We start from the raw sequence: 24,212 nt of genomic DNA, 5'->3' as shown, positions 1-24,212 counted from the left end.
TACAATCTTAAATAAGATATTAGCAAGGAGATTACAGCAAGTGATCACAAGGATAATACACTATGACCAGGTGGGATTTGTAACAGGCATAAAAGGCTGGTTCATCTTTAGAAAACCTATCAAAATAATCAACCTCATCAATAAGAAAACTAACCAAAATCATATGATTATCACTGTAGATGCAGAGAAAGCTTTTGACAAAATACAACACCCATTCATAATAAAAACACTAGAGAGTTTAGGAATAGGTGGAGCTTTCCTTAAAATAGTAAGCAGTATCTACCTAAAACCATCTCTAAGCATTATATGTAATGGAGATTAGTTAGAGTTCTTCCCAATAAGATCAGGGGTAAAACAGGGATGTCCATTCTCACCTCTATTATTTAATATTGTACTAGAAATGTTACTGTAAGCAATCAGAGAAGAAAAAGGGATTAAAAGAATTAGAATAGGAAAGAAGGAAACAAAACTATCACTCTTCAGATGATATTATGGTATACTTAGATAATCCTAGAGAAACAACTCTAAAATTACTTGAAACAGTTAACAACTTTATCAAAGTAGTAGGATATAAAATAAATCCACATAAATCATCAGCATTTCTATATATAACCAACAAAGGCCAGCAGCAAGAGATAGAAGGAGAAATTCCATTTAAAGTAATGGTAGATAATATAAAATACCTAGGAGTCTACCTGTAAAGACAAACCCAGGAACTCTATGAATACAATTACCAAACACTTTTCACACAAATCAAATCAGATCCAAATAATTGGAAAGATATCAATTGCTCATGGATAAGCCAAACTAATATAATAAAAATGACAATTCTACATAAATTAATTTACTTATTCAGTGCCATACCAATCAGACTACCTAAAATTATTTTATAGAGCTAGAAAAATAATAACAAAATTCATCTGGAAAAACAAAACGTCAAGAATACAAAGGGATGCACAGGAAGGTGGGTTAGCTGTACCAAATCTGAAGCTCTACTATAAAGTGGCAGTCATCAAAACTATCTGGTACTGGCTAAGAAATAGATTGGAGGATCAATAGGCACAGGAGACACAGTAGCAAATGGCATTATTAATGCAGTGTTTGATAAAGCCAGAGACTCCAGCTTCTGAGATAAGAATTCAGTATTTGACAAAAACTGATGGGAAAACTGGAAGATAGTATGGCAGAAATTAGGCATAGACCAGCATCTGACACCTTATATTAAAATAAAGTCAAAATGGGTACATGATTTGGACATAAGAGGTGATACCATGGTAAATTAGGAGAAGAAGGAATAGTCTACCCTTCAGATCTTTGGAAAGGAGAACCGTTTATGACCAAATAAGAGATACAGACTATCACGAAATGCAAAAGGGATGATTTTGATTATATTAAATTAAAAAGTTTTAGTACAAACAGAAGCAATGCATCCAAAATTAGAATGACTGCAGAAAGCTGGGAAAGAGTTTTTATGGCCAGTACTTCTGATAAAGGCCTCAGTACTAAAATATATTGGAAACTAAATCAAATTTATAAGAATCCAAGTCATTCTCCAATTGAGAAATGGTCAAAGGATATGAAGAGGCAGTTTTCTGATGATGAAGTCAAGTGCTCTAAATCACCATTGCTTAGAGAGATACAAATTCAAACAACTCTGAGATACCACCTCACACATATCAGATTGGCTAATATGACAAAAAAGGAATATAATAAATGTTGGCGAAGTTGTGGGAAAATTGGAACACTAATTCATTGTTGGTAGAGCTGTGAACTGATCCAACCATTCTGGAGAGCAATTTAGAATTATGCCCAATGGGATATAAATCTGTGCATACCCTTTGACCCAGCAATACCACCTTTGGGTCTTTTTCTCAAGGAGATCATAGAAAAGGGAAAAGGACCCACATGTACAAAAATATTTATAGCTGCTCTTTTTTTGGTGGCAAGGAATTGGAAATTGAGGCATTGCCCATCATTTGGGGAATAGCTGACCAAGTTGTGATATATGAATATAATGGAATTTTTTTGTGCTGTAAAAATGATGAGCAGGAGTTTAGAGAAACCTGGAAGGACTTGTATGAGCTGATGATGAATGAGATGAGCAGAACCAGAAGAACATTTGACATAGTACTATCAACATTATGTGTTGATCAACTGTGATAAACTAGATTCTTCTCACCAGTCCAATGGTTCAAGAAAGTTCTAAAGGACTCATGATGGAAAAAGGGTCTCCAAATCCAGGAAAAAGAAAGATACTGTGGAATAAGGATGCTGAGTAGACAATACTATTTCTTTTGTTTTTGGTGCTGTTGTTTTTCTTTTTTGAGGTTTTTCCTTTTTGCTCTGATTCTTCTCTTATAATACGACTAATGCAGCAATATGTTTAAGGTTATTATATATATACACATATATATGTATATGTATGAGTGTATATATATACACATATATATGTATGTGTATATATATGTACATATATGTGTATATATATATATACACACACACACACACATATATATATATATATATATATATATATATATATATATATATATACACCTATTTCAGATTACCTGCTGTCTAAGGGAGGAGGGATGGAGGGGAAGGAGGGAGAAAAATTTGAAATAGTAAATCTTATCTAAACAAATATTGAAAACTAAAAAAAAAACTAAAATTAATTAATTTATTGATTGATTATTTTAAAAAAAGAAAGTGAAAGAGCCAGGATTTGAATATATTCTTTTCTGCTTCCAAATTCATAGTGCTTTTCACTTTTCCAACCTATTATAGTATGAATTAAAATTTGTTATTATTGTCACTACTATCCTAGTAAATTAATCTTTTTTATGGATAAATGTATTTTGATTTTAAAGGATTAAAACAAATTTTGAAAATCCCTCATTTCTTTAAGGTTCAGAGCATACTACTGATTTCCAAAAAAAAAAAAAAGAGAACTACTTATTAAATACCACCAAATTAAAATATGATTTTTAAAAATATTTTTCCTTCTTGTAGGACAAGAGCCCTATCATTTCCCTATCATGGACACTAACCAAGAGAAGAATCTATACTCACATTGAGCTTTCTCATATTTTAACAGAGTAGGGCCCAAACCCTCCTTTGTTCTCTTGGCTCTCAAAATCCCATGCAAAGCCTGGTATTTGTACTATTATTACTGGTTCCATTCATAGACATGTAATTTCTTTTTTCTTTCTTTTTTTCTTTCTAAGTCCACCAGAGTGATACATTGCACACTTTTGATTTATTGATCAATTTTGCCTATTTTTTCCATTTATTTAGAATTTTATTATTTTCCTAAATTACATGTAAAAACAATCTTAACATCAATTTTTAAAAATTTTGTGTTTCAAATACTCTTCCTCTTTCCCCCCCAAAATGAAAGCAATTCAATATAAGTTATACATGTATAATCATGTAAAACATTTCCACATTAGTCAGGTTGTGAAGGGAAATAAATAGAAAAAAAAATCTTAAGAAAAAGGAACAAAAAAAAATATGCTTCTGTATGTATTCAGACATCATAAATTCTTTGTCTGGAGATGGATTAAATTTTTCATAATTCCTTCAGAGTTGTCTTGGATTTTTGTTTTGCTGAAAATAGCTAAGTCACTCACAGCTGATCATCCTGCAATATTGCTGTTACTTTGTATACAGTACGTTTCACTTTGCATCAGCTCATGTAAGACTTTCCAGATTTTTCTGATAGTAACTTGTTCTTCATTTCTTATAGCTTAATAGTGTTCCATCATAATCTCATTCCACAATTTGTTCAGCCATTCCCCAATTGATGGGCTTCTCCTCAATTGCAAATTGAAATTTTTGTTTTTTTTTAATCTCTTTTTGGGTTCTTGACCTAATAGTGGTATTACTAGGTCAAAGAGTATGTATGGTTTTATAGTCCTTTGGTCATACATATAAATTGCTCTACAGAATGTTTAAATCAGTTCACACCTTCCCCAAGAGTATATTAATGTCTCATTTTCTCCATATTCTCTACGTTTGGCATTTTGCTGTTGTCCTATTATCCAATTCAATAGTTATGACAGAGTATCCCAGAATTACTTTGACCTGCATTTCTCCAATCAATAGTTAGAACATTTTTTTTCCCATATGGCTATTAATAGCTTTGATTATTTCATATGAAAACATATCTTTTGTTCATCTATTTATTGGGAAATGACTCTTATTTCAATAAATTTGACTCTGTTTTATATGTGTTTGAGAACTGAGGCCTGTCAATTTTTTTCCCCCACAATTAGTATTACTAACTTTATTTCCCTCCATCCTATTCTCTCTCTCCGTGACATTTATTCTATCTTCTTTCAGCCTGTTCCTCCTCAAAAGTGTTTTGCTTCTGACTGCCCCATCTCCCAATCTAACCTCCCTTCTATTGCCCCCTTCCCCCTCATTTTCTTCCCCTTTTACTTTCCTGTAGGGTAAAATAGATTAATATACCCAATTGAGTAGGTATGTTATTCCCTCTTTGAGTCAATTCTGATAAGAGTAAGATTTTCTCACTCCCCAGCACCTTCACTGTGTAAGATTTTTCTTATTTCTTTTATCTGAGATAATTTATCTCATTCCACCTCTCCCTTTTCCTTTCTCAAAGTGCATTCCTCTCCACCCATAAATTTATTTTTTAAAGATATCATCCCTTCATATTCTTTTTTTGAAAGATGATTTTTTTATATTTAAAAACCAGCCAAAAATAAAATAAAATAAATCCCTCCAAACAACCCCTGAAAACAAACAAAAATCCGGATTAAATGAAATTTACAGTGAACATACCCAGCAAACATCTCTATGTGCAATTAAATACTGTGTTACTGCGGCATAAACCTCAAATAAACAATATACATGTGTTCTGGGGGGCTGGGGTGGATAGAGGAGGGGTAGGCACAGGTTTTAACTCATGGGCTAAGGGAGACAAGATGGAGGGAAGTGAAAGGTAGGGGAAAATCAATTATTTTTTTCTTCTTAATTCTGTCCATATAAATATATTCATTAAGACCAAAAAGACGAAGAGGAAATGGGGTGGCAGGAAAAGGGGAGGAATGGGGGAGTGTAGGATCCCTCCATACCACACCCCCAAAATGAAAGAAATGCACTGGGGGCAAGGATGGGGAAAAGGGGATGTCCAAAAAAGGAAGGAAAGGACTAGAGGGAGGAGCCAGAGGGGAGAGGAGTCACCCAGAAAGAGGGGAAAGGTGACAAAGAAAACCGCAGAGTAAGTCGTGTGTGTGTGTGTGTGTGTGTGTGTGTGTGTGTGTGTGTGTGTGTGTGTGTGTGTGTGTGTGTGTGTGTGTGTCCGTTTCACTGTCTCTATAGTCTCAGTCTCCATTTCTGTGTCGGGTTCTCTAGCTCCGTGGGTGTTTCCATGTTTGTCTGGATCAGCATCTCTGTCTGTGCTTTTTCTGCATCCCTTGCCCACACCACCCTGCCCCAATCCGTGGTGCTGGCATTTTCCCTCCTCTGCCTATTGGGAGCTGGCCCGCTCCAAGATGCTCAGGTCATAGTTCTTTTTGGCCACTCTAAGTTTGAAGTGACTCACGGGGTTGTTGAGGCGGAGGGAGGCATTCTGGGGCGTCAGGGGGCTGGGGAACACAGCCTTGATGGTGTATAAGGCTGCGAAGTCTGTGTGCCGGCCATTCTTGGCAGTCTCATTGTTGTCCCCCTCGCCCCCCATCCACTGCCCCCGCCCCCGTCGTTTGGTAGCCTCTGAGCGTCCTTGAGCCACTGGATCTTGGCGCCAAACTTGGCGAGCTGCGTGAAGAGTTTGTTGGCCTCTGTGCGGGTGATGCCCTCAGGGAGATCTGTGACCTCCAACACCCGCCCCAGGACAACATCTGCAGTCTCCAGGTCCGTGGAGGCAGATTTGAGTGCCTGGCGCTTCCCCCGGTTTCCATGCTTCATTCCAGCCTGTCCCTGGTGTGCTGTGTAAATGGACTGGCCATGGAGCAGGGGAAGACAGATGGACAGATTGTACTGTAATGGCTGGCCCAGGAGGTAATAGCGCCCATCACCCTGGGTGGGGGCAACAGGTAGGAGGAACTGTGTAAGGACAGGAAGAGGGCTGAGTCCTGTGCAGAAACTGCTGAGGCTGGTAACTGGAAATGGGGTGGGGGACTGAGTGGGAGATGTGATAGGGCTATTCATCTGTGTATTGGCCTGTGGGCTGCACTCAAGGTTATACAGGTCTCCTGCCTTCTGCCCACTCTGGTCCATGCTGCAGTATTTATAGAGGCTCCACTGAACCATGGATTGGGTCTGTGGGGCCTGGGAAGCATTGGGAACACTGGGAACATTCAGCTGTATGACTACCACACCTGCTCCAGATGGGGACACTCCTGAGTACTGCTGTGGCATCTGTGGAGGGCTGCAGGAGGAAGGAGACTGAGGTATCTGGTACTGCTCAGAGCCAGGGGGCTGCAGAAACCCTACAGAAGGGGTTGTGCCATTCTGCTGTGCTGGTGGGATCACACTATAGTAAACAGACATGCTCCTTGCTGGTAGGCCCCCTTGTACTGACTGGCTACCAGGGACCAGCACAGATTGCTGAAAGGGCTGCTGGACCACATTCTGGGACTCATTTCCCACTGGAACTTCGTTTGAAGGTAGCAGAGTATACTGGACCACTAGGCCTTGCATCTGGCCCCCCATGCTGCTCCTCTGGTTGTTGAGAAGGCCTTGGTTCTGTGGCTGCTGGATACCCATCAAGCCCTGGTAAGCTGCCTGCTACTGGTTGGACATTAAGGGCTGTAACCCAAGCTGCTAAGATGGCTGAGGCAGCTGTTGACCACGCTGGGGGCTGTAGGCCACTGGGAGAGAAAGAGGTCCGTATTGCTGGTTGGAGTTGGGATACTGCCCAGGAGGGTAGTAAGAAACCTGTATCTGTTGTGGGGGTTGGATGTAGCCCTGAGGCTGCAGGACTTGCTGGGTTGGGGGAGCATGACTGGAGGTGGGGAGAGGCTGACCTGTGGAGGCCATGATAAAGCCAAGCTGCTGAGGATGTTGGGAGAGATGTGGGGGCTGGAACAGGGTTGATGATGGATCAGCTGCCTCAGCGGAACCTTGTCTGCTAAGGCTCATCTGCCCAAAGGGGTTGCTCAGATCATCTGTCTGTGAGATCATGTGATTACTCACGGGTGGCTGTTGCTAGGGTGTGGGTGGGAGAGCTGGATGCTGCTGCTGCTGCTGTTGAGTAATACAAGGGAGAAGGCCCCAGACAGGCTGGGATGAGGTGACCTGGTTGCACACTTCTGGGGCACCTAGTGCTAAACCTGGCCTGGAGATTCTTCCTGCACTGCCTCCTTTATTGCTCCCAATGCTGTCACCCCAGGTGAAAATGGAGATCCCACTGAAGCTACTGGCTTTCATAACAGGCGGCCAAATACTACAGACAGAGCCATCTGAGTCTGTGCTGCTCCAGGGAACGGGCTCCAGAGATTTGATCTCACTGTCTGTACTGCTCTGGAGGCTGCTCGAGGTATAGTTCACCCCCTCAAGGTTCCCCCTGATGTCATTTAGATATCCATTCTGGCCAGTCTCTCTGGCAAATATTCTCTCTCAAACCCTTTGATATTCCTCCTATTGCTCTTCTATTGACTTGCTCCTCCTTCCATTCTGTAATGGAACTCTGATCTGGTTATCATCACGATACATGCTGGTGTCATCTCTCTTAAGTATGAACCTCTGTTGAAATTCTACATTCTTCTCATCTTTGATATGTTCTGACAACCTATCTGTTCAGGGTTCCTCGTTTTACTGGTTTTGTTGATGATGACAGCCTTTCCAGTTTGGTCAACATTTTGGTCCATTCCAAAATAGGCAGCAACCTGGTGTAATAGCATCCGGTGATATGAAGTCATCTGAGGAAACTTCTTGAACTGGTTATTGTTGTCATTAATGAATTCCAGAATCTCCTGTTCTAACTTTAGCAGCATCATTCTGTCCCTTGGGTTTTTCTAGAGTGTATTTACTAGAAATTCATGTAGGTCTATTCCAGTGGAGTCTGTATATTCTTTTTTTGTTTGTTTGTTTGTTTTTGGTGAGGCAATTGGGGTTAAGTGACTTGCCCAGGGTCACACAGCTAGTAAGTGTTAAGTATCTGAGGCCGGATTTGAACTCAGGTCCTCCTGACTCCAGGGCTGGTGCTCTATCCACTGCACCACCTAGCTGCCCTGAGTCTGTATATTCTTGACGAGTCTCTAGACAGCATTTTCCTTGGGACCGTTTCTTTATTTTTGTCTTTGTCTTCCTTTTCAGAGCCATCTTTCATGGACTTCTCTTCCTCTTTGTCAGAGGGGCAACTTATATGCAGCTGAATTATATCCTGGCTTTCCAGTGGCCCATCAACAAAAGGGGCAGAAGACTCTTCATATACTGCCAGACTCCACACCAGCTTCAGTTTAGAGTTAGACTTGGCTCTTTTTCTGGCATGCCCGTGGTTGGAAGCCAGTCTCTGTGTCTCCTGCCAAACACTAGTATTCTTAGCCTCCTTCTCAATCTCTTCCTTACTTGGTGACTTGGATACAAACTTATTCTTGCTTACAGACTCTTCCACCAGCTTTTATTCTGATTCTTTTATTATTTCCATGTTATCTTGAGTAGTCTCACTGTTAGACATCTTCAAAAGATTATAGCAGCATCCATAGACAATCCTTAGTGGAGGTGGGAGGTCCACAGGTGTTACACACTGCACATGGTTTCAGACTTTCTCTATGTATCCCTCAGTTATGCTGATTTTTTTCCTCTTGGGGTCCTGCTCCAGCCTTTAGGGTGGCGGCGTGCTCCCGGTGGCAGGTTTGTCTTAGCAGGGTTCCCCCCTGGGCCAAGGCTGAGGGAGGGAGCCTGGCCAGACATGGTGGGGGGGTGTTGGGGTAAGGGGATGGGGGAAAAGGTGGGAGGGGAAGAAGAGGAAGAAAAGGGAAGAAATCAAACCCGGAAAGTGGAGAAAAGGTTGGGGACCAGAAGGGGAAGAAAGCCATCCCTTCATAGTCTACTCACACCTGTGCCCTCTGTCAAAATATACTCTATCCAGCTGTCCTAAAAATGAGAAGGTTCTTATGAGGTAAAAGTATCATATTAGCATGTAGGAATGGAGACAATTTAACCTTTTAAAATCCCTTATGATTTCTTTTTCCTGTTTACCTTTTTATGCTTCTCTATATTCTTGTATTTGAATGTCAAATTTTCTGTTCAGCTCAGGACTTTTTTTTTTATCAATAATGCCTGAAATTTCTCTCTTTCATTGAATTCCCATTTTTGCCCTGAAGAATTATACACAGTTTTGATGGGTAGGTGATTCTTGGCTGTAATCCCAGTTCCTTTGCTCCTTGGGGTATCATATTCCAAGCCTTATTGTTATTATTATTATTATTATTTATTTATTTTTTAATTTACTTATTTATTTTTGTGAGGCAACTGGGGTTAAGTGACTTGCCAGGGTCACACAGCTAGTAAGTGTCAAGTGTCTCAGGCTGGATTTGAACTCAGGTGCTCCTGAATGCATTACGAGTGCTCTATCTACTGTGCCACCTAACTGCCCCCCCCTTATGCTTTTTTGTTTTGTTTTGTTTTGTTTTCGTTTTTAGTGAGGCAACTGGGGTTAAGTGACTTGCCTAGGGTCACACAGCTAGTAAATGTCAAGTATCTGAGGCCAGACCTGAACTCAGGTACTCCTGACTCCAGGGCCGGGGTGCTCCATCCACTGAGCCATCTAGCTGCCCCCCCCCCACTTATGCTTTTAATGTAGAAGCTGCTACATCTTGTATTATCCTGACTGTGGCTCCGTAAAACTTGCATTGTTCCTTTATGGCTGCTTATAATATTTTCTCCTTGACCTGGAGCTCCTGAATTTTTCTACAATATTCCTGGAAGTTTTCATTTTGAGATATCTTAGGTGATAGGTGGACTCTTTCAGTTTCTATTTTACCTTCTGGTTCTAGAATATCACGGCAATTTTCCCTGATGATTTTTTGGAAGATGATGTCTCGCCTCTTATTTCATCGTGGCTTTTAGGTAGTCCAATAATTTTCAAATTTTCTCTTCTGGAACTATTTTCTAATTAGTTGTTTTCCAAAGAGATTTCACTTTGCCTTCTTTTTTTTTTTTTTTCATTCTTTTGGTTTTGGTTTATTGTTTCTGGATTTCTCACAAAGTCACTAGTTTCCATTTACTCAATCCTAATTTGTAAGGAGTTATTTTCTTCAGAGAGCATTTGTACCTTCTTTTCAATTTGTCAAATTTGGGTTTTTAAGGCATTCTTTACCTCATTGACTTTTTTGTATCTCTTTTACCATTTGGTCCAGTCTGTTTTTTAAGGTTCTATTTTATTCAGTATTTTTTGTGTCTCCTTTACAAACTGTTGAGAGTTTATTTCCCCCCATGATTTCCTTCCATCGCTCTCATTTCATATTTTATTTTACCTCTCTTACCTTATTTTCAAAGTCCTTTTTGAACACTTTTCTGGCCTGAGACCAATTCATATCTTTTTCTTGGAAGCTTTGGATGTAGGAGCTTTGATGTTGTTATCTTCTTCTGAGGGTGTATTTTGATATTCCTTGACAACATAGAAACTTTCTAGAGTGAGCATTTTTTCTGTTTGTTCCTTTTCCCAGCCTATTTCTTGACTTTGAACTCTTTTTTAAAGTAGGGCACTGTTTCCAGGGTGGAGGGCCCACTGCCCCAAGCTTTGCCTGATTTGAGCAGCTGTTCTCAGAGATAGTTCTAGGAATTTGTATGTCCTTAGTTCTTCCAAGGTGTTATTATTTAAGGAGAGGTATATTGACTAATCTCTTGGCCTGTACTCTGGTGTGTAAGCAACCACAGGGCTGCCTTTCTGCCATGGAATTATGATCAGAATCTTGCTCCACTGTGGTTGCAAGCTCTTGTGTGCTTGTGTTCCTATCACCATGCAAATCTGTGACCTGGATCTGAGTATGCACAAAACAACAGAGTTCTGCCTCAGTGCTATCAAAGAGAGCCCATGTGATCTCCTGACCAGTTTTTCAACCCCCTTACTGTCTGTGGGCTGAGTTCCAGAAGCAGTTGCTGGTGCTGATGATTCAGAGGTTCCCAAGGCCTGCTCCTGGTTTGCTGGGGCTTGCTCTTTTCTGGGGTTGTATCTCCACTGGTAGTGGCTTGTGCTGGGCTGCATTCCACTTTTTCCCTGGTACACCAAAACTTTCATGCTTATCTTCTTTCTATGTTGTCCTTGCCTGGCAAATAATTACATACCTGTATTTTATACTTTTGTTCTGCTGTTCCAGGACTTCTCTTATGGCATTACTTAAAGGTATTATGAGGGGACTTGGGGAGAGCTCAGGGAAGCCGTTGCCTTTCCTTCCCCACTTTGTTCCACCTCCCATTAGTCATTTCTTGAGTTTCCATATTCATGAGTGTATAGGACCCATGGATTATCGCTAATCAATACTCTATTGACTACCATTTCCAGCTTTTCACTCCTTCTCCTCATCTCCAGCTCTGGAGCACTTGAGGATATGATGATCATGAGGAAGAGAACAAAAAAGAGAAAGAGGAAAACATTCAAATTAAAATGACAATGATGTTAGGTTGGTGATAAAATTTGAATTAATATCATTTCATATACCCTTATATTTGAAAGGGACTTTATATTAAGCACAAACAGTAGATAAACAAGAATTACAGTTTCATATTTTAGATGTAAACAATGACTCTTTGGAATAAATAATATGAATCCAATAAGAGAATCCCATGTGCTTCTTAGGATATCTTATCTTTAAAGAGATAAAAGTCTTTATATATGTATGACACTCTAACTTCAAGTTAGGTCATAATCAATATAAATTTGTATTAAAGAAGAGTTTTCAAAAATTTAATAATAAAATTACTTTTACGTCTTTATTTATTTATAATACAATAGTATTAACATTCAAAATAGGCCTTTGTTAAGGAGTATCACAAAGGTTACTAATGTTAAAATTGTGAAAAAGACCTAAAATATATTAATTTTATCTTAAACATTTAAATTCTTTTCAAGGTCAATTAGAGGACTTTTAAATGTAGCACTGTGTTCGGTGATTAAAAAAATCATTTAAATTCTTTGCTAACAACATCACAAGGACAGCCCTGAGTAAGAGAATGGCTTCTCACAATGATTGGTTATCCTATCAGTTTCTCTGCATTCAACTAAAGAATAAAGTGATATTAGCCATGAAAAATTAATTAGAAAATTAAAATTAAGTTTAGTGGAAACCTCAAAAAATATCTTGACATTGTTAAACATGACATGTCAACCTCCCAGTGGCACTGGAAGCAATTATCACAATCCTGTTCAGAAAGAAGTATGAGTTGGACTCATCCCACACTTAGAGACATTTAACCCCTATAAACACAAGATATGTAAAAGTCTACAGCTTTTCAAGGAACTAGGAGAACCTCAGAAAACAATTTTCTGTCCCCCAACTCCATCCCTGCATGATCATACTTACAATTTTAAGGATGTGAATTATTTAGAATTTATTTAACTGAAACAGCTTGCACATGTGACAAATTCTAATTCCTTCTGAATTTGCACATCTATACCTCACTGACTGGTAAACCACGTGACCTTGGAATCACAGAATTCATTTATTAAAAGAATTGGCATGGAATCAAAGATAGAGATAAAAACATAATAAATATATTTAATTTAAGGCTACATGCTCACAGTTAAGTAAAATCAACAAACAGAAAAAAATACCAAAAGAATTCTGGCCCCCAAATATTCACAGTCTAATTAGGGGAAAAAACAAACAAATGTATATGTACAAACAAAGTAGAAATAGGAAAAATTAAACACAATATCAGAGGAAAGGCACTAACACTAAGCAGAAAAAGGAAAAGTCTTATAAAAGGTGTTATTTTAGCTGAAATTTGACATAGCCTCTTACAGATAGAGTAACATCCTTCCTTGAAAATATAGGCCATGCTAAGGAAAGGAATTCCAGAAAATATAGCTTTGAGTTTCTTAATGTTCCTTCCTCTGCTTCCCCACTGTCTCTCCTGCTGAGTATGAAAAGGAGCTTTGAAAGTGTAGTTTAGTTCCCAGACTATGTTCACCTCAATCCATTCATTATCCTTAGGAAATACTTAGATACTTAGGACCTAGGTTTTATGGCAAGGAATATCTATTCAAAATCTGGGACAGACTGGAACTCCTGAAAGCAAGTGATATTTTTTTTTTCTTGTGATCATCTGCCATAAGCAGAAACACCTAACCCTGTCTGTGCCTGGCCACTTCATCATTCATGCAACTGGGTGGATTGTTTCAGGGGCAGATCCTGACAAAGAAGAACCGAATGTTACCCATCCATCCTGGAATCCATGATTTCACCATATAATTTCTTTATCTTCCTGCATCCAGTGAATTATTATTACATAGTTCCTTTCTCAAGCCCCACTGACAGACTAAGCCCTGTTTCTTAGCGCAGGGGTGTAGCAGAGGAGTTGATAGTGTGAGAGAAGCACTATATCATCTATTTATTGGGGAAGCTAGTCCTTGAGATAGAAAAATAAACAAGACTAAATGGATGGACTTTATCTGTAACATTAATGGGAACAAAAATGTGTGGACTGAGTGCAAAAAAAAAAACCCCATCCATTCTGGGAAAGGAGTGAGGAAGTAGACACTATTATAATTGTTTTTTAATAATTTGTTGTGGTCAATCGATCATCAAGTATTTAAGTGTCTATCACAGGACACATGCCAGACCCTGTACTAGGTAGTGAAATTGAGAAGAATTGTTGAGAAATTTTTAATGGTCTAGGGCTGAAAGCAGTCTGGAGAATGTTGCTTCTAGTAAATTTTGGATTACATATACAAATTCAACATTTGATAAATAAGTTGATTGAATCTAAGGAAAAATGGGAGAACAAAGGGAACAGAGGAAGTAGCACAAGTATTCCCATATGTCTGGTTGACTGCACACCTGCTCACTGATTACAGGAATGGTGGGAAAGATCCCACTGTAGTATAAAATCAACAAAAACTCCAACATTAATATTTGCTCCCAATGTTGCAGGTATCACAAGTTTTCTCATTTTAATAAATCATATAGTTCAATACCAGAGAGATGTTTTCCCCTAAAGAGGCAGAGAAGGTGCTTGAAATGTTTCTACCTATGGTTTAGGAAGTTAATATTTGAAAAGCATTTAGTAAAGCACTTGGCATATAAGAGGTGCTTAATAAATACTTTTACTCTTCCCTTCTCTTTTAGAAGTTCTGAACCAATCATAGTATAAGAGAAGTGTAATTTGCCAAGAATACCAATTTATTATTATGAAGTACCTACTATGTGCAGGTACTATTCCAGGTGCTAGAAACTTAACCACAAAGAATTAAATAATCAGTGTTCTCAAGAAGCCTACATTTTATGCTACACTTTAGGGTTTTTTATCTTCATGATTCCCTTTATTAAATGGATGATGGCAATGGTGCTTATTTAGATTAAGCCTTAGATAAGGCTTAATTCCCTAAATATAGCAGCTTCTAGCTACAACAGGATAACAAGGAAAGCATTTGAGGAGGTCAATATAGCTCTACCAAGGTGGTCCAATGTTTCTTTATGAGTTTGCATATGATTTCTGACTACCATTCCCTTCTGTTCCCTTATCTTTTTGCCTGTCTTGTTCTGTAAAGCTTCAGCTTTCATTTCCTCCTAACATCCATGGCTTTTGCTCCTATTTTTATTCTGTAGAATGAAGCTGGAGAAAAATGAGAAAAGCATGTTGACCCTGTCCACTACAAAATCATTTTTACATAAACTCTGTTGAGCTCCTTCTGCTGCAAAGACATCCTTTCACGTCTTCCTAATTGATTCACTATCTCGCTTACCATGATGTCTTTTCCAAACCTTTTCATCCTTCTTTAACTCTCCCATGGCTCCCTTTCCCTTCACCATTTCAGCTGTGACCCTTATCTTGTGTATTGTTGAATAATATGAAATATTAGTTGATATTTCCCTTTTCCCTCTTAACTTAATATCACTCACATACCTTCTACAATGGTCTCCTCCTTCATCGCTGTCTCACATAAAAAGGTGGCCTTTCTCCTTGCTAAGACATACTCTTCTACATGAATAAGTGATTTCATTCCATCCTTTCTTCTAGAGTAGATTACCTCCTCTATCATCCCCACTTTTTTAGTAATATGACTTCTCTACCACCTGTAAACATTCATGCATCTCCATCCTCAAAAACCACTCAATCCTTCCATTACCACTAGCTTTTATCCTATACATCTACATTTTGTGGCCAACTTCCTGGATGACTCCATCTGCAAGTGATGACTCCATTTCCTTTTATCTCATTCTTTCATAGCCTGTATTTTGGATTCTGATTTTTTTTTCATTCAAATAAAACTATTCTCTTCAAAATTATCAATGGTATCTAAATTGCCAAATCCAGTGTCCTTTTCTCAATCCTTATCCTTTCAAACCTCTCTATGACCTTTGTCACTATCACCTTCTCCTTAATACTCTCTTCTTTCTAGGTTGTCATAATTCTGCTCTCCCTTGATTATCTTCTTACCTGTCTGTTTCTTTCTTCTCTTTCACCTTTGCTGAATCTTTATCTAGGTTATACAAACTTGCTTAAAGGCTATCTTTGACCATCTTTTCTTCTGCTTCTGTACTGCTTTGTTTGGTGATCTCATCAGTTCCCATTATCATCTCTATTCTGAAAATTCCCAGATATTCTTATCCAGATCTTATTTATTATCTGATTTTAATATCACATTGCTGACTGTCTATTGGAAATCTTAAACTGGGTATCCTATAATCATCTTAAACTCAACATGTCCCAAACTGAACTTGTTATTCCTACCCAACCTTTAATGCTCTTCTTTCTTCTTAACTTCCCTATTACTTTCTTTTCTGTTTTTTTTTTTATTTAATATTATTTTTTTTAGTAAGGCAATTGGGATTAAGTGACTTGCCCAGGGTCACACAGCTAGTAAGTGTTAAGTGTCTGAGGCCCGATTTGAATTCAGGTACTCCTGACTCCAAGGCCAGTGCTCTATCCACTGCGCCACCTAGCTTCCCCTTCCCTATTACTTTCAAGGGCACTACCATCCTTGTAGTTAGTGAGTTGTGAAACTCAGGTGCCATGCTCAACACATGCCAATATTTGTTGCTAAGTTCTGTCATTTCTAACTTCATAATTTTCTAATATATATTTTATTATAACAATTGTATATAATATGCATATATATTTATGTATACACACATATTTTAATCTGACATTTCTGCCACAGTGGAGAAAGCCTTGCTCACCTCATACCCATACTATTTCAGTAGCCTTTGGGTTGTTTCCCCTCCTTTAAGTCATGCCAGTCCAGTCCATCCTCCAACTAGCTATTAAAGTTTTGTTTTGGTTTATTTTGTTTTTTAGTGAGGCAATTGGGGTTAAGTGACTTGCCCAGGGTCACACAGCTAGTAAGTGCCAAATGTCTGAGGCCGGATTTGAACTCAGGTACTCCTGACTCCAGGGCCGGTGCTCTATCCACTGTGCCACCTAGCTGCCCCTAGCTATTAAAGTAACCTTCCTAATATACAGTTCTGAACATGTTATAACCTATTGGAAAAAAAAAAACACCTCCTGTGGCTCTTTATTACCTAGAGGATAAAATATAAAATCCTCTATCTGATATTTAAAGTCCTTCATAACCTGACACCTTTCTACCTTTCCATACATCTTATAGCTTATTCTTATTAAACATCTGTGAGATACAATGATACTAACTAACCTCTTTGCTCTTTCTCACACAACAGGATTAATTTCTCTAGTCTGTAAATTTTCAATGGCTGTCCCTCATTCATGAAAGCATGGAATGTTCTCTCTCATCATTTCTTTCTCCTAATTTCCCTGACTTCCTTCAAGTCCTAGTTCAAATCTCACCTTCTGCAAAAGCTATTCCCAATTCTCCTTAGTGCTAGTGCCTTTGCTCAGAGATTATCTCTAATTTATTTAACTATATTTTGATTACATACAATTGTTTAAATGTTCCCTTCTTCATTTGGTTATGAGCTCCTTTGAGAAGGAACTACTGTTTTGGTTTATTGTTGTTAATGTTAGTTTTTGTTTTGTTTCATGTTTCTTTGCATCCCTAATTTTTAGAAATTTGCCTGACTCAGGCAAACATTAAATTAATCTTCATTGAATTGAAGCCTATGCTTCATGATGTGTGTGTATCTGTGTGTGTATGTGTTAAGAGATAAAGAGAGATGTTTGAGATGAGATTCTGTCAGGCTTATGAGCTTGGATATAGGCTGCACACATTGAAAAGTAATCATTTCACACTTTTGATATATCAGAAACATAGTGAATTATTGTGAATTGTAATTGAACTCAGAACCCAGTCCCAGAAGAAAGTGTTCCAGTGGATGGATAACTGAACATAATAAAATATAATTTAAGCTCTTTAGGGCCAAACGTTATATTTCATATTTACCAGATACTGACTAGCAATGTGAGAATAGACAAGTTACTTAACTTCTTTCTGCCTAAGTTTACTAAACTATTAAATAAGATATCAATAGCACCTTCCTCAGACATTCATGACAATCAAATGGGATATTTTTCAAGTGTTTTTCAAATCAGTAAGTTATATGTAAACATTATATTATCATTCTTACTATTCTTAAGCCATTTGGGGCCTGTATAGTATACTGTCCATACCAAAAATTCAATCTTATAGAAAAAGGTGATAATTCAGCAAATATTTTTCAAGCATTTAATTTGTCCCTGACATTCTTGTATATGTAGCATTGTGAATGGCTGCAGGAAAATAATTAAATCCAAACTGAGTAATAGGGAGACTCATGCTACATTTCTCTCCTTGTAAATTAGCACTAAAGCTAGTACTTTGTAAGTACTTTATAAAAGTATTTTCATTCATTCTTTCTTTCATAACTGAAAGTCTCCAAATTTTTTTTAAATGAAGGTTCAGAAGAGTAAATTTGATTTTTGTTTGGGTTATATTTGGATTTAATTGTGTTGTGTGATTAAGCACGAAAAATAATCAAATGAATGTCAGAGAAAAATTTTGGCCTTGAATCCCTTAATTATAGCAGAACTTCATCCATTAATGAAATAAAAATCTTAGCCATCAGTTGTTGATTTCCTTTTGCCAATTGATATTAATAAGCATGTTAGCCCAACTCTCTCACTGATTTAAGAAAAGAGTGTCCTTTATGCTTAACAAATTAAAGACAAAAACATTGACCTGTTTCTTATGTGATGTTACTACTTTTAGGTTCAAAATATGTCAGCAAGAACCTCATAGTTCTGTGTCTGTGATACTTCACAAAGCCATGTGTTTAGTTCAGCAGAGACAAGTATATGGTATATGTTAAAAGTCTCATTTTCTGTCAATTTAAACTGTAATGCTTTATGTCAGTGAAATCTGAAAAGAAATTATACAGTGAAAAATAAAATAAATGCTGTGAAATCAATTCAATATTGGAGTCATTTCCCTTTTAGAGTTTATGACAGAAAAGCAGGAGAAAGACAAACATCATCTTTGAGTCTCTTTCCTAGAGATCTGAGGAGTGTTTTCAGAATATGAAATGTAAAAATCCATGGCTAAATTTTCTATATAATGAGTCAATGGAGTAAAATGGAAAGGGTGTTCTTTGTCACTGAGCTACCAAGTAACTGCAGTGGGATTTCAACCTAAATCTTTTCACTCCAAATTGATTCTATTATCCATCATGTAAAACTCCCCTCCCAACTTTTTGCCGTTGGTAAATTTGATAGCATGCAATTTACATCTTCACCCAAGCCAAGATATAGGGGTGAGACAATATTTGTATTCAAGTATTTGAAATGTTTTCACTGGATAAAGGGATTTCATTTGTTCTACTTAGCACATAGGAAAAGAAATAGAAATTGTAGAGAGCTAGATTTTGGCTAAATATAAGGGAAACTTCTTAACAATTAGAGGTTATCCAAAATAGGATGGATGAACTTCTTCAGTATGTAGTGGATTGCTCAACTTTGGAAATTGTAGGTTACATGAAGACAGCATTTTCGCTGTTTATCAGTCATGTTTGACCCTTTGTGAACCCATTTGAGGTTTCCTTGGCAAAGATACTTGAGTGGTTTGCCATTTCCTTCTCCAGTGGATTCATTTTGTTAAGCAATCAGAGGTTAAGTGACTTGTGAAGGGTCACACAGCTAGGAAGTGTCTGAGGCTGAATTTGAATTCAGGTTTTCCTGACTCCAGGCCCAGTGTTATATCCACTAAGCCAAAAGTTTCCTCCAAAGAGCAGAATAGTTTCCAAGAAAAATATAAATAAAAGCCAGATTGTGTTTTGCACTGTAAAGTACACTGATAAATAACCAGAATGGTGAAGGGTCCCTAGTCCATACCACATAAAGATAAATTAAAAGGAATGTGTATGTTTAGGCTAAGGAAAAGAAAACAGAATAGGCTAAGGAAAAGAAAACAGAATAGAGTGGGATGGTAAGTTTTGTTTGTTTTGTTTTGTTTTGTTTTTTAACCTCTAAATATGCATACTTGGGTAAGTAGGATTTCAATTGTTCTGTTTGATGGGGGGGGCAAAATAGGAAAGAGTGCAAGTTGTTGGAGGAATATTCAGACTTGGTGTCACCAAGAATATCCTAATAAGTAGAAAAAACTCAAAATAAAATGAGCTGCCTGTTGAGATAGTGGGTTACTCCCCACTGAAGTTTTTCAAGTAAAGTCTAGAATACTAATGGTCTTATATACTATTTGGGCATTTCTTTTTTTTGTGAAACTTGGACTAGATGGCCCCTGGAATTCTTTTCAACTGTAAACATTTTGTAAATCCATGTCTGATGATGACATTTCTAGGTCAACTCACTAAAACCTGTTTACCTAGATTTTAATGTATCAAAATAAGTGTCCAAAGAATAATAAAAATAATGCTATACAACCTAAGGATTATATGAAATATTTTTTTAATAGAAACTATAATCAGAGAACCAATTTGTGGTTCTAGAAACATACTTCCTCCTTCCTGTGCCCAGGTAACAGGGAGTGGGAGTGAGTGATCCAACATTCCTTTTAAAATTTATCTGTACGATGAAAGTAGCATCTCCCCAAAACACGTTTACTAATAGAGACTCATACTTACATCCACATTTCCTTTGGAAATGTACAGAGTAGTTATCTGGGCAGAGGTGGAGAATAGAAAGGGGTGGAGAAAGAGACAAGGAGAGCAGTTAAAGGAGAATAAGAGTGGAAAATAATTTTCCCTCATCCTTTCTAGGTAAGGTGGAAAGAGTGGTTGGCCTGGAATTCAACTGACACCAGGGTAAGTTATTGAATCTCTGTCTGTGTCAGTTTTCTCAACTGTAAAGTTAGAATCCTAGCAGCACCTACATCCTAGGATTGTTTTGAGGATTAAATGGGATAATACTTACTCTTTGGTAAATAGAAGACACTAAATATGTACTTCTTTCCTCCTTCCTATGTTGCCTTTTCCCCAGACTTACTGAGGGTTGTGGTTTGTGACTCCAATAATCTTCGTCCCCTCCCTTCCACAAAAATGAGAGAGCAAAAGGACAGAATGGTAAAAGAGGAGAGAGATATCATCTTTGGTGGAGTGGTAACTGCATGTTCAGTGGTTGCTTTAATGGATCAGCTATTTGTATGCATGAGATCACTGTAAATTTAGGCATATTAAGTGGGACTGTCCATTTGCCTGCATGTCATTATAGAGACCGTTATAATTAGTAACTACCTTGGAGAACATATACAAATCATATTTGCAAAACTCTATCCTTTTGACTTATCAATTTATAGACTATTGACAACCCTATGATGTTGGTCAACAAAAGGCACAATGATTCTATATTGTTTCCATACTTGGGTATATGGACCTTAAGTTGAAATTGTCATTGCTATGAAACAATGCATAGCAAGACCACGGCTGACCAGTGACTGGATTTCTTTCGGATAAATTGAGTGGGCGGAAGTTTACATATTACTACTAAGAAATAGAAATAATCACATTATTTCAAAGATAAGCAACTGGGAAGGGACACTTTTTTGTCTTTGAGTATGTGAAAGGAATGCCAAAAGTTTCCCTTCTCAAAGACAGCAAAGACTGGAACTCCCTTTGTCTTGTCTTAAATGTTGCTTAACTAAACCATTTCCCAGAAACTACAAGAAATTGCTTTACATAGATTTTTCATAGATTTACAAGTAGAATAGAGGTTTACTTATAGGCTGACTAATTCAACAGCCATTTTACAGATGAGAAATCTAAAAGCTAATGAAGTGAAGTATTTTGCACAAGGTCCCTTGAATCTAAAGGAGTAGAACCATGATTAAAATCCAAGTATTCTTGTATTTGAAATCACTGTTTTCCCCTTGAAAATTAATGTATATCACAAGTAAAAGCAATGCATAATCTTACTTATTAAACAATAGTTGTTACTAAATTAATTCAGATTCTGACAGTAAGTAAATAAGAAAAAAGAAAGTTGAAAAATTATTGAAGATTGTTTTCTACTATAGTATGCTTGAGGGTTTCAGTGGATTATTACTTATACAACTTCTTTAATGAGATATTTCCCAAATTGAACAAAGCACAGTAGTAGCAAGGCAGTACTCAGTAGGGACACTAAAACAAGTGCCTAGTTGGGTTGTTGAAGTGATGATTCTGCATGTCTGAAAATACCTGAAAGTGAAAAACAGAGTTCAAAAGGAGGGTTGAGAAGGATGAGTGTCCTCAAACTAATGATTGCAGTTGGTCATCCTTTTCTTCAATCCTGCCCTGCACCCTCAATTTCCAAGATTGAGAGTCTTCTTTTCTTCCTTCTATATTGGCAAGGAGGAAAGCCCATCCTGGCACTGCAATAATGATGATTACACTATGGTGAAGAGTTCCAGGGATTTACTGTTTCCTACATCAAACCTATCACAGCTTGGGAGTTGTCATTGTTTCCCTAGAAAGGCTGATAACTGACATAATCCTAGAGTGTATAGAAATACTCATGTTTGCATTACATCAATGAATTTTCTGACTTCTATAGTTGAGGACAGAGGAAAAGTAGTAGAGAAGGATCAATGAATAAAAAAAAACAAAAAAGAATCAATCAACATTTTAAAAATGCCTTGTATGTGTTAAATATTTTACTAGACATTAAAAATGCCAAGAAACAAAATCCCTGCTCTGAAAGACCTTATAGTATAGGTAAAGGACATATTATGAAAACAAACAAAAATATACATACTCACTCACACAGAAAACAGATACAATGTGACCTTGGAGCACAGTGGCACTAGTAACTTGGGAACTAGGAAATTATTTCTGTAGAGAATGATGCTCGAACACTGAAAAGAACTAAGAATTCTAAAGAGAAGGAGCTAAGGAGGGAGGACATCCCAAGGACAGGCAGACAACCCCTTTAAGGGCATAGAAGATGGCAATGAAGTGTTATGGATAAGGAACAGTAGTAGGAAGGCTAATATGTCTAGAATGTAGTGTTGCTATAATATGGAATAAGTTTGGATGAGTAGTTTTGGTACAGTGTGAAGTGCTTTAAACATGAAAAAAAGGGATTTTACTTGATACCAAAGGTGATAGGAAAAGACGGATTTAGAGCTTTAGGTGTCAGATTCAACATTTTAGAGAGTAGACTGATTAAAATTGATTCTCATTTGCTTGGGCCAGAGGTTTTCTAACTGCTACTGTTGCAATTGTATTTCATTCTTATCACAATGCTTGCTTCCTCCTATAAACTTTTCTTGTTCTTTATTGCCTCTAAGAAATCTAAGTGATCTGTTTTATATATATATATACATACACACTAGGCATCATCTTCCAATAAATTGTCAGGGAAAATTGCCCTGATATTCTAGCACCTGAAGGTAAAACAAAAATTTAAAGAATCCACTTATCACCTCCTGAAAGAGATCCCAAAACGAAAACTTTGAGCAATATTATAGCCAAATTCCAGAGCTCTCAGGTCAAGGAGAAACTATTGCAAGCAGCCAGAAAGAAACAATTAAAGTATTGTGGTATCAGTCTGTATGACACAAGATCTAACAACTTCTACATTAAAGCATTGAAGGGCTTAGAATATGATATTCACAAGGACAAAGGAACTGGAATTACAACCAAGAATAAACTACCTAGAAAAACTACATATAATCCTTCAGGGGAAAAAATGGCAATTCAATGAAAGAGGATTTTCAGTCATTCTTTTGTTTTATAAAAATGTTTTATTATTTTCCAGTTACATGTAAAGATAGTTTTCAACATTTATTTTCATAAGAATATTAGTTCCCAATTTTTCTATCTCCATTCCTTCCATCCTACCTTCCCAAGGCAGAAAGCAATTTGATATGGGTTATATATGTACAATCACATTAAACATATTTCTACTTTAGTCATGTTGTGAAAGAAGAATCAGAACACAAAGGAAAACCTCAAAAAAGAAAAAAAAAGTACAAACAGTATAGTTAAATCTGAATTCAGAATCCACAGTGCTTTTTTTCTGAATATCAAGAACATTTTCCATCATGAGTTCTTTGGAATTTTCTTGAATAATTGCACTGCTGAAGGGAGCAAAGTCTATCACCCCTGATCATCACACAATGTTGCTTTTACTATGTACAATGTTCTCCTGGTTCTGTTCACTTTACTCAGCATAATTCCCATAACGTCTTTCCAGCTTTTTCTGCAATCTGTCTGCTTATCATTTTTTACAGGACAATAGAATTCCATTACATTCATATACCACAATTTGTTCAGCAATTCCCTATTTGATGGACATTTCCTCAATTTCTAATTCTTTGCCACCACAAAGAGAGCTGCTATAAGTAATTTTGTACATGTGGGTCCATTCCCCTTTTATTTGATCTATTTGGAATATAGACCTCATAGTGGTATTACTGGGTCAAATGGTATGAACAGTCTTTCAGGCATTCTTGATGAAAAGGCCCGAGTTGAATAGAAAATTTGACTTTCAAATGTAACACCCTAGGAAGAATAGAAGGCTAAACAGGATAAAATAATCATAAAGGATATTAAAAGGTTAAAATATTTACATTCCTACATGGTAAGATGATACTTGTAACTCCTAAGATCTTTCTCAGTATTAGGGCAGGTGGATGGAGTATATTTTGACAGAGGACAGAGATGTGAGTGCAAAATGAAGGAATCATATCTATA

General features: G+C 37.3%; 1 pseudogene; it reads right to left on the bottom strand.

Moving 5' to 3' along the window:
* Window positions 1–5,494: 5,494 nt before the first annotated feature.
* LOC122750574 lies at window positions 5,495–8,644 on the bottom strand (annotated as a pseudogene).
* Between the last annotated feature and the right edge of the window lie 15,568 nt (window positions 8,645–24,212).

This window comes from Dromiciops gliroides, chromosome 3 (assembly GCF_019393635.1).
Source record: "Dromiciops gliroides isolate mDroGli1 chromosome 3, mDroGli1.pri, whole genome shotgun sequence".
Classification (NCBI taxonomy): domain Eukaryota; kingdom Metazoa; phylum Chordata; class Mammalia; order Microbiotheria; family Microbiotheriidae; genus Dromiciops; species Dromiciops gliroides.
This window is presented reverse-complemented; position numbering and strand designations above follow the sequence as displayed.